Raw genomic sequence first — 12,123 nt, 5'->3', positions numbered from 1 at the left:
AACAATAACAAGAAACCATCAACAACAAAAACAATGACAAATATAGTCCTTTCACCTTAGCTTGGCCCAGATATTCGTCCTTTTGCAGCTCATTTCACGTAGCTCAGTGGCAGAATAAGACAATGCTACGGCTCTACATCCCTCCCATAGCACTTCTTCGTGTCTAGCAATTTGAAGGGGTTAATGAGGGATATATATATCTCCCTCCCCCCTCGTTCCAAAATTCCCTCCTGTGCTTGATAAAATCGCTGGGAAGTGATATCGATTACATGAAAAGTTAAAAAAAAAATATGCCTCCCTCTCTCTCTCTCTCTCTCTCTCTCTCTCTCTCTCTCTCTCTCTCTCTTTCTCTCTCTCTCTCTCGCTCGCTCGCTCGCTCGCTCGCCAAATATATTGTTCAGAGAGTGAAATACTATGTCTCATTATCCTGTGTGGTGTATGGTGTGGTGTGGGTATTACTGACTGGTGTGGTATTATCCAGTGTGGTGGTGTGGTGAGATTGTTACTGACTGGGGTGGTATTATCCTGTGTGGCGGTTTGGATGTGAGAATTATATATTTATTTGTATGGTATTACCCTGTGTGGTGGTGTGGTGTGGCTATTATTGATTGGTATGGTATTGTCCAGTGTGGTGGTGTGGTGTGGCTATTATCGACTGGTTTGGTATTTTCCTGTGTGATGGTGAGGTGTGCTGTGGCTGTTATTGACTGGTGTGACATTATCTTGTGTAGTGGTGTGGTGTGGGTATTACTGACTGGTGTGGTATTGTCCTGTGTGGTGCTGTGGTGTGGTGTGGGTATTACTGACTGGTGTGGTAGTATCCTGTGTGGTGGTGTGGTCTGGTGTGGGTATTACTGACTGGTGTGGTATTGTCCTGTGTAGTGGTGTGGTGTGGGTATTACTGACTGGTGTGGTAATATCCTGTGTGGTGGTGTGGGAATTACTGACTGGTATTATAGACAGAAATCCAGACAGCAAAAGCACCCTTGCTCATTTCAGGCTATCTGGTAGAGTTTAACCCTTACCACGCCAGTGACTTAGATCTACACAGTGTTGCCAACCAGTAACAACCAAAATTCCCCAGAGCTCCAGGCTAAAATTCCCCAGAATTCCCCATTCAGTAGAAATATACTATAATCTCTAATTATTATTGTACAGATTCAATCTAATAGACAGAGTATTGTAAACATATTAAGAAGAAATGGTTATTCACAACTGATTGATTAAAATACAGGTTTTTCTAATTGTGTATCCTATTATTTTGAGGGAAACAGATACAATGGCTATAGAAGTAATCTACTTTTTGAGTTATGACGAACATTAAGCATACAGTATCAACTGTATACTCTTGGGTAGTGTTACACGTCACTTATGAATGGCAGAAACAATATCACCCATATTGATTCTGGTTTAGCCTTGGAATATGCAATATACGAAACAGATACAGTTTATGCTTCAGCACAGTCTCCTTGAATTTGGAAGAAAAACATTACACAGACTAACATCACTCAAATTACTCGAGTTAACTTAGGGTATGTCCAATTTCTTTTTCTGTACAGTTACTTCTGGACAGGAAAAATAATAACGGGTACGGTTTGTGGAAGGCATCATTATCATTACTATTACCCAGCTGATCTCTGCTGCTGCTGATACTACTGCTGCTGTTGTCACCCATTTTCTTTCATTCGAATGCACACAAAATATTGGCTATATTGATGAAGAAGAACAGATGCACTATTATTTCATAGAAAATATAGTCGCCTTGAAAATAGGATATTTATATATACCCTATTTCAATTTCTACAGCTCGGTTTATGGGTTACGTATCCTGCCATTAGCAAAAAATCCCCAAATTGAAAGCCGATTTCCCCATTTCCCCATTTGTACCCAGAATTCCCTAAATCTTGGGATAATTTCCCATGGTTGGCAACACTGGATCTACATCCCTTTTCAAAAACGCCAGTGACGTAGATTTACATCCTGCAGCATTGAAAAGTCACTACAAGCAACCAAAGTAAAATGGAAAGTAATATCGTATCTTGCTAACTTCAGACATTTCTCCACTACACTTAGAATACTGATTTAGGAGCACAGGAGGCGAGTGAGTCATTGCAGGCTCACTGCCACTCTCCTCTCTATCCTTGAAGAATTCAGAGGCCGAGTGGCACCAACCTAAATATATCTGTGCTGTTTACTTATCCCCTAATTCTACTGACTATCAAAAATTCTTCGACTATCTTACTTCTACGATGGAACACATTCTGTCCATTTCTCCTTTCTCTGAAATCTCCATTCTTGGAGATTTCAATGTTCACCACCACCTTTGGCTCTCCTCTCCTTTCACGGATCCACCTGGTGAACAAGCCTACATCTTTTCTATCCTTAATGACCTAGAGCAGCTTGTACAGCACCCTACCCGTATCCCTGACCGCCTTGGAGAGAGCTCCAACATACTTGACCTCTTCCTCACAACTAATCCTTCTGCTTACTCTGTTAATCTTTTCTCTCCGTTGGGCTCCTCCGATCACAACCTTATTACCTTAACCTGTCCTATCGCTCCAGTACGGCCTGCGGACCCTCCAGGGAAACGTCGTCTCTGGCATTTTGGAGCTGCGGACTGGGAGGCCCTCAGGCAGTACTTCTTTGATTTTCCCTGGAATGATTATTGCTTCCATGGCCGTGAGCCATCTGAGTGTGCCTTGCGCATCACGGAGGTTATTCTCTCGGGCATGGAAGCATACATTCCTTTCTCATATCCTTTGACTAACGCAAGAAAGCCTTGGTTTAATCACGCTTGTTCTAATGCTGTCCGCAACAAGGGGAAGGCCTACAAAAGGTACCGGAGCCAACCCACCCCTGAATCACATAATCTTTACGTTTCTGCCCGGAATCGTGCTAAGTCTGTTCTTCGCTCTACTAAAAATAATTTCATCCATACTAAATGCTCTCAACTCTCCAACTCGAATTCTTCCCGCTCCTTCTGGCACCTTGCCAAAAATCTTTCTAACAACTTTACCTCATCATCCTTCCCTCCTCTTTTCTACTCTGATGGTTCTGTAGCTATTTCTTCTACTGATAAAGCAGATCTCTTCGCACAGACTTTCTCCTCCAATTCCACCTTAGACGATTCCGGTGCTGTTCCTCCATCACTTCCCCCTCTGACTTCCTCATGGCTGACATTAAAATTTCTTCAGTTGATGTATTTTCTGCCATTACTGGCCTCAGTACTAACAAGGCATATGGGCCTGATGGGGTCCCTCCTGTTGTTCTCAAAAACTGTGCTTCTGTGCTTACACCCTGCCTAGGCAAACTATTTCGCCTTTGTCTGTCAACTTGTACCTTTCCTTCTTGCTGGAAGTTTGCTCTCATTCAGCCAGTCCCAAAGAAGGGTGACCACTCCCAACCCTCCAACTATCGTCCAATTGCTTTAACGTCCTGTATTTCAAAAGTTTTCGAGTCAATTCTTAATAAAAAAATTTTAAGGCATCTTTCCTATCACAACCTTCTTTCCGATCGTCAGTATGGGTTCCGTCAGGGACGCTCCACTGGCGATCTTCTCACCTACCTTTCAGACTCCTGGTCATCCTCCTTTCGGGACTTTGGCGAAAGCTTTGCCATTGCACTTGACATCTCAAAGGCTTTCGATCGAGTCTGGCATAAATCTTTAATTTCCAAACTGCCCTCCTACGGTTTCTATCCTTCTATCTGTACCTTCATCGCTAGCTTCCTTTCTGGTCGTTCTATAGCTGCTGTCGTAGACGGCCATCGTTCTTCTCCTAGATCTATCAACAGTGGTGTTCCTCAGGGCTCTGTCCTATCACCAACTCTCTTCCTTTTATTCATCAATGATCTTCTAAGCTGTACATCTAACCCTATCCACTCATACGCTGATGACTCCACCCTTCACCTTTCCATTCGGTTCCCGCAACGCCCATCTCAACAGTTACTTCAAGAAACAAGGGATGAGGCTATGGCACACCTAATGTCTGACTTGGCTCATATCTCTGACTGGGGTAAAAATAATATGGTTGTCTTTAATGCTTCTAAGACTCAGTTCTTACACCTATCAACCCGACAAAATCTTCCACAGGTATACCCACTAATGTTTAATAATATTCAGCTTAATCCTGCATCATCCTTGAACATGCTTGGGGTTTCATTTACTCGGGACTTATCTTGGAAAGATCATATTACATCTCTTGTAAAATCTGCTTCCAAGAGATTGGGTGTGCTAAGCCGACTCCGCTCTTTCTTTACCCCTGCACAATTGTTGACTCTATACAGGGGTTTTATCTGCCCCTGTGTGGAGTACAACTCTCATGTGTGGGGAGGCTCCCCTCATACAGCTCTTCTCAATAGGGTGGAGTCAAAGGCTTTTCGTCTCATTAACTCTCCTCCTCTTACTGACTCCCTTCAACCTCTGTCTTTTCGCCGCACTGTTGCATCTTTATCTCTTTTCTATCGCTACTTTAATGGTCACTGCTCCTCTGAACTGTCTGCTTGCATTCCTCCACCTCTACGACGGGCCCGTAGCACCCGTCTGGCAGCAAACTCTCATCCCTTTTCTGCCCAACTCTCTAATGCAAGAGTTAACCGTTACTCCCAGTCTTTCATTCATGCAACAGGTCAGCTCTGGAACTGTCTCCCTCTGTCTGTATTTCCTCCTGCCTATGATCTCCAGTCTTTCAAACGCAGTGTGTCCAGGCATCTCAAAATGATCGGATCTTGAATTTGGCTCTCTATTGTATTTTGTTTTTCTCTTGGAGGGAACTGTTACTGCGGGCTCATGGCCTTTGGTTCCTTCTTCCTCGCATAAAAAAAAAAAAAAAAAAAAACCTGACTCGATTCAACCAACTTTCTTACTTTGGTGATTACTTTTATTAGTGCCAACTTGATGGTGGGGGTGGTGTCTCTATGCCCTGCTTCCCCCACCCTTGGGTCCCAGTCCTTGACTCTACTAATTTTGCTTGGTCCTTTTTCTTCTCTTCTCTTCTTTTATCTTATTTTCTTCTCACCTTCCTATGGTGTGAGAGCTGTGCTGTTGGGATGCAAGGCTGTCTCTTTTGTGTCAGTCACGAACAGCCTCAAGGAACCATGGGTATGGTAGACCTTGTATCTTTTGCCCTTACTCCTGACTCGGGCTCTCAGGAGCAGACCAGTTTAATTCCTGTTGTATACAATTAGGCTCACCATGGCCAGGAATGAATCTTCACCCCTTATTCAAGGAGCAACGGGAGATGCTCTTTCAAAACCTTCTCCCAGTCAGGCAGATCCCCCTCCCCCATTTTCTGTCTCTTTCCTCCTTTTGCTATCCTTCTATTTCTCCTCCTCCCTCTCTCTTTCCTCCTTCTCTCTTTCCGAATTCTCCATCACTAACATCAATTTTCGGTTGCCAGATGTGGCCCAAGAACTTTAACATCCAGCCGATGATGAATGACCTCACTCTCCATCTCTCTTTCCTTCGACAAATAGGTCCGACATCGCATTCACGTTACGTCCTAACAGAGACTGCCTCTTGACTGTTCAGACTGCTGCGCAGGCTGAGAAGGTGATGTCACACCTCTGGTCTCCCTATCTCGGCAGTTCCAGATATCCATCTAAGCTCAATCAGCAGAACTGTTCTGATCCCATCATATATAGCCGTAGGAGATCACAACTTCTCAGAATGTTCCGCTGACATACAAGCAATCTTGTCTGCCCAACACCTTCCAGTACTTTCTGTCCAGTGCTACATGCTTCCCCCTCAGGGTTGTCGCAAATACTCCACAAACATCACCAAAATCATCTTCAAGGACCGCGATCTTCCCACCTCTGTGATTACTTTTGGCACACTACTCTGGGTCAAAGAGTACACGCCTTGTCCTCGACAATGCTCTTCCTGTTGGCATTATGGCTACCCAGCCAAATTCTGTAGGTTAGAAGCAGTGTGCCCTACCTGCGCCCAATGCTGCCACACCTCCTCAGCCTGTATAACAAAGATTCATGTCTGCCCAAACTGCCAAGGCTCTCATGTTGCCTCGTCCCGGAACTGTCCGGTATATGTTTTCGAATCTGAAGTCTCAGGATTTGCTGGAAAGAAGGTATCTCCTTCCGTGCAGCCTATCAACGTGCCCGTGACTTAAGATTCTCTTCCCGTATTAATTATGCTTGAGTGGCCCTTCCTGTCCCCACTACTGCCGTTTCTCAATTCTACGGCACTGCAATCGTTACAACCTCCAACTCCTTTTCTACCATCACCTCCCTATCTGACACACCTGCCCCCTTGGTATCGCAAGCCTCCTGCTCCTCAATTGTCTCGACCTCTTTTCCTGTCTCTACTCATAACTCCTCCTCATCTACCTCTCTAAGTGTCACTGTTGTCTCCTCTTCCTGTGTCCCTGCTCCCCCTCTTCCACCTCCCCTTCTCCCTCTTCTTGTTCTACTTCCTACTCTCAGGCCCCCCCGGTTTCTCTTTCCAACTCTTTCTCTGTTCTAGACTCCTCCACTCCTACTTCCTCCCTGTCACGTTTATTGTCCACTCCTCTCTCTTCCCCTCATCACCCTTCCTGTTCTGCTGCTCCCCCTCGCTTTTCCTCTTCTCCCCACCAACGATTACTCCCTCTGTCACACTGTAGTACCCGCCGTCTGCCTCCCTCTGGCAAACGTGGATTGCCCTCCACTGCACTGGATGCCAAGGGTTCCACAAAACCCACACATTTTCCCACAACTCGTAAAATGCGTTCTGCCTGTCCCTCGCTCTCCGCGACACCTGCTCCAACAAAGATCCCTGTCTAGACTCCACGATCTAGTTCCAACCCTATCCCAACTCTGCAAGCCAATCCACAACCAGTTCCAACTCCTCTGTCGACAGCACAGACGACACTCCCAGCAGGTGCTGAGAGTGAAACCCTCACAGATATCATGGAGTTTCTAGCAATTCCTTTACAGGAACCATTGAGTCCACAAAAAATACTCCATACAGGTGAAGTCCATCCGGCTTCTTCTGATCTCCCTCTCACTCCCATCCCTCCTTCCCCCTCTGCCCCCCTCTCTTATTGTTCTAAACACTCTCCTTTATCCCTCACTATGCCACCGGGCAATAGTGACCGTCCCCCTCATCCGCCTCTTCCACCCACTGCTCCTATTCCTACTATTGGACCAACTCGGTGATGTATGATACCCGTCCACCATTAATTCGTTTTTATTATATTTTATCCATTGTAAGTTTTTCGTAGTTTTTTTACTTTTCCTTGGTTTTACTTTTTTTAGTGTTGTAAATTTTGATTTGTCTCTTTTACGGTGGAACTTTCGAAGTTTCACGCCCCCTCGTAATGACCTTCGTTATCTTCTTTCAGTTCAACGTCCTTCATTAGTCTGCTTACAAGAACCCCGTTTGTCTTCCCCTCCAGTACCCATATCTGACTATTGAATCTTATTTTCTCCTGCTTCTCTTCCTGTTTCAGCTATTTTAGTTCATTACACATTTCCACTAGAACATCTGTTCCTTCACACCACGGTTCCATGTCATTTTGTTAGTGTTTTTCTCGGATGTTGGATTCCGGTGGTGTCTATATATTTCTCTCCCTCCCAACCTATTGATTTTCTGGCCTTATCTCTTTTATTATCAAAATTACCCACCCCAATTTTATTGATGGGAGATTTTAACTGTCACTATGCTTTATGGGCCGATGATATTACTTATTCGCGTGGCCACCACCTTGAGTCTTTTATTTTTAATAATGATTTATCCTTATTGAATATGGGAGCTTCAACATATTTTGAAACTAAAACTCGTACTTTCTCCTGTCTCGATCTCTCCTTGTGCTCCCCTTCTCTTTCTTTAGATTTCCATTGGTCTGTTCTTTAGGACAATGTATACAGTGATCACTTTCCCATCAAACTTACTCTTACTACACACTGTCCCATATTCAGACCCCCTCGATGGTGTTTCCTGAAAGCTGATTGGCCATCATTTACGTGTTTAACTGTTCCTTCTATATTTCCTTCTTCACTGTTTTAGATATGCTCCCGTATTTTAATGTGTTAGTTCTGAGTGCAGCTTTGACTGCGACTCCTAGGTCGTCCCAGCCTTTTACTTCTAAGTGTGTACCTTGTTGGGATTCAGATTGTACTGTGGCACTCCATGTTAAACGTGCACGTTGGAAGAGTTACCTATGCAAAAGCAACACCCCGGATGAACAAAATGCATTTCTAATGTTTAAAAAGGCCCGTGCTCTTCTTCATAAGATTGTTAAATGGGCTAAGCGCTGTAGCTGGAGACTATACGTTTCCATCATTTCTACCAATATACCAATTGCTTCCGTCTGGAAATGTATACTCAAAATAGCTGGTAAGCATCTTCCTATGCCTTCCCCTCTCCTCTACTTAGCTAATGGCTTAGGTCGTCATTTCAGTAATGTTAGTAGTGGCTCTCATCACTCACTTGAATTCCATGCCCTTAAAGCTGCTACTGAATGTACGCCCGCTGTCTTCAAGCTGTCGTCTAGTCAGTCATATAGCACGCCATTCGTGCTCCATGAATTGTCCTCTGCCCTTCGTCTTTGTAAGAACACTTGCGAGGGTCCTGATGGCATTCACTATAATATGCTCTGTCACCTTTCCACCCCAGGCCCTGGCCTTATTATTAGCTATTTATAATCGTATCTGGACAGAGGGTGTATTTCCTCCGTGTTTTCGTGATGCTGTCATTCTCCCGTTTCTTAAGCCGGGAAAGCAAGGCCATGTCCCTCAAGATTATCGCCCCTTTGCTCTTACTAGCTGTCTTTACAAATTGTTCGAGCGTATGATAAATCATCGTCTTATGTGGCTCCTAGAATCCAAGCAACTTTTGTCATCTTCACAGTCTGGTTTTCGAAAAGCTTGCGGGACCTTAACTCCCCTCCTAAATCTAGAGACTTATATCCTCTTAGCCTTTGCCACATGCAGTGTTCTTTGACCTTGAGAAGGCTTATGACAGCCTGGGGCTACCATATTTTACGCACAGTTCGTTCTTGTGGTATTGATGGTAACCATGGGGTTTTCTTTGAAAAATTTCTATCAGCTCGTATCTTTAGAGTCTGTGTTCAGCATACTTATTCAGATCCATTTCCACAATACGAGTCCCCCAAGGCAGTGTTCTTAGCACTACTGTATTTTTATTGGCAATTAATGGGATTGGTTCTTGTCTCCCAGTTGGTGTCCGCTCTTCTTTGTATGTAGATGATTTTGCAATATATGCCTCAAATTCTGATATCTCTGTCTTTGGTGCCATTATTCAACGTGCTGTTTCTGCTGCCTCAGAATGGACCACTTCTCATGGCTTTCGGTTCTCTCCTCTTCAGTCTCATGCTATTACTTTTGCTCGTTCTTCTCATATTTCTTTACCACCTCTTTTTCTCTATGGCTCTCCTCATACATACAAAACCTCCGCTTCCTTTCTTGGCCTTCTTTTCGACTCCCGTCTTACTAGGAAGGATCATATTACCTCCTTGAAAACCTCAGCCTTGCAACGCCTCCGTCTCTTACAAACTTTGTCTCATGTGTCGTTGGGTGCTGATCGAACTACTCTCCTTCGTCTCCATATTGTTCTCGTTGTCTCCAAACTTGAGTATGCTTGCCAAGTTTATTCTTCTGCGTCAGACACCGTCTTCCAACAACTTTATTCTGTACATCATCACGGTTTGCGTCTGGCCCTTGGTGCTTTTAAGTCCTCCCCAGCTGAGAGTCTGTATGCTGAATCAGGAGTTCCTTTACTCTTCCGCCGTCGTGCTCTTCTTTCTCTTTGTACTTATGCTAAGTTGCACTATTTTCCTCATACCCTTCTCTACTTCCTCCCAGTCCTTACTTAGACATGTTTTCCACTCCTAGGACCAAGTCACCTTTTGCAGTTCGCGCACGTACTCTCCTATCACCCTCCTCCGTTACTGTTAGTAATGTTTTTTCTTTCTGCATGTCTTTTTCCTCCATGACTACTTCAGCGACCCCACGTTTGTCCTTCCATTTTCCCGTATTCCAAGTCCAATTCTTCTTCATGCATTCTCCGTTCTCGGTTTTCTGGTCATCTCTCCCACCATTTCTCTGCAGTCCCTATATACACTGATGGTTCAAAAACCTCTGCAGGTGTTGGATTCGTGATTCTCTTTCCTGACACCTTTTATCATTTTAGCCTTCCTGCTTATGCATGTGTTTTAACAGCAGAGTTTTATGCCCTCTAGTTTGCATTGCGGTATATTTTGTTGTGCCTCCTCTCCCTCTTATTCTCTGATTCATATAGTGCTCTATCCCTTCTTCAGTCACCTTCTGCTTCTCACCCTTTAGTTCTTCATATCTTGGAATGGTTGTTCCGTATCTGCTCTCGTCGTAAAATAGTCCAGTTCTGTTGGGTCCCAGGTCATGTGGGCATCACGGGCAATGAAAGTGCTGATCAGTTGGCTCGCATGGCTGTTACCAGGGATGTCTCTCCTTCCTTCCTCATTCCAGCCTCCGACCTTCTTCCTGTTCCATTTTCCTTCCCTCAACACTGGTGGCAGTCTTGTTGGGACTCTATCTCTAATAATAAACTACGTGTTGTTAAATCGTTTATTTCTCCTTGGTTAACCCCTTGCCACCGTAATAGGAGTTGGGAGACTACTTTAGCTCGTCTGAGAATCGGTCCTATAAACTTACCTACTTTTATTTGATGTCTGGTGGTCGCCCTCCCCTTTGTATTCGTTTCAATACCATCATCTCCGTACGCCATATTTTTCTTGAGTGTCCTCTTTACACTATGCAGCGACGTGTTGCATTTCCTTTTTTGTCTCGCCTCCAACGTCCCCCTCTTCTTGCAGACTTTCTCCGAGAATCATCGTATTTTTCCTTCCGTAATATCATGTCCTTCCTTCCCTCTGTTGGTCTTCTTTCTGACATCTAATTCCGTTCCTTACGTCAGTAGACTAATCTGTGATATGATATACTTCTTCCATTGACCCATCTCTTTCACGACGCCGTGTCTGTGCTCCCGGTCCACCAAGCGTACACAACTTGTAGCCGATGATCCGGCTTTGTGCAGGATTTTGGCACTTCTTCTTTTAGTAGTGCCAGGGTTCTTATATTGATGTATTAAACCAAATTACCACAGAAAATATCCATTGTCGATTCACAAGCTCACAGATGCTCAGATGGATGAATGAAAAAGTGGATGGACACAGACACACAGACAGACACACATACTGACAGATGGATCAATGAATTGATAGATAGACAGATCGACAGATAACCTAAGACAGACTAATAGACTGAGCACCAAGATTTAAGTTTGACGTGGAGATAAAAATCAAGAGATTTGAACTGCAGTGTAGGAAAGGATCTAAGGGATGCTTTACGTATCTGTGTACTACTGTATAAGACTTCTATTTAGTTCATTCTGATTGCCACTAGATCATCATATTCAGCTGGTCGTACATCAGAGAGGTTAAAATTCATAGGCCACCTGCGTCGAGGCGCCAGGTGTGATAAACGGTCTGCAGATGGAGGTGTTAACAGCACCACTCTTATTGCTGATTTAGTCTCCGTTCTCTGCCGCAATGCTGCATCGACAGACAAACAGACAGACAGAGGAACACATATACAGCTAGCCAGCTAAAAAGGTGCAGAGCTGCAGAATGGTTACTTTATTCATTGGTTGAACAGTTGATTATTATTGCTGAATGGATTGATGGTTGGTATGGATGAAATGATTTACTTACCGACAGCAGCACACACAGATATACAGAAATGATACCAAATATTACTGCTCCAGCAAATTCTCTGTACACCTCATCCCCCAGGTAAGGTGAAATGATTTTGCAGCACCTGACTGTCCACACATTTTCCCGCCTTTTTTCGTTCAGCCCTTTAAAACATAGAATCCGATCTATCCTCGAGGGTGTGGGTGTACATAATTTAATTCATTAAGTAGCCAAAGAATATCTGTTACGGGTGAGGCTTGTTCTACCCTAAGCTAACTAAAACCGTCAGACAGCAGCACGAGTAAAGTAGCAGGAATAAAGTAGCAAGAATAAAGTAGCGGTTTACTTGAGGAATAAATTATTTCATGTCTGTCTGTCAGTGTGTATACCTGCATATGTTTTGCGTCTTCCTCTCCGGGATAGTCGTATTTTCACTAAA

The sequence above is a fragment of the Coenobita brevimanus genome, chromosome 74 (genome assembly GCF_032717465.1).
Source record: "Coenobita brevimanus isolate Jiangsu-jjx chromosome 74, ASM3271746v2, whole genome shotgun sequence".
NCBI lineage: Eukaryota > Metazoa > Arthropoda > Malacostraca > Decapoda > Coenobitidae > Coenobita > Coenobita brevimanus.
The sequence above is the reverse complement of the archived record's forward strand: the minus strand, read 5'-3'. Positions refer to the sequence as shown.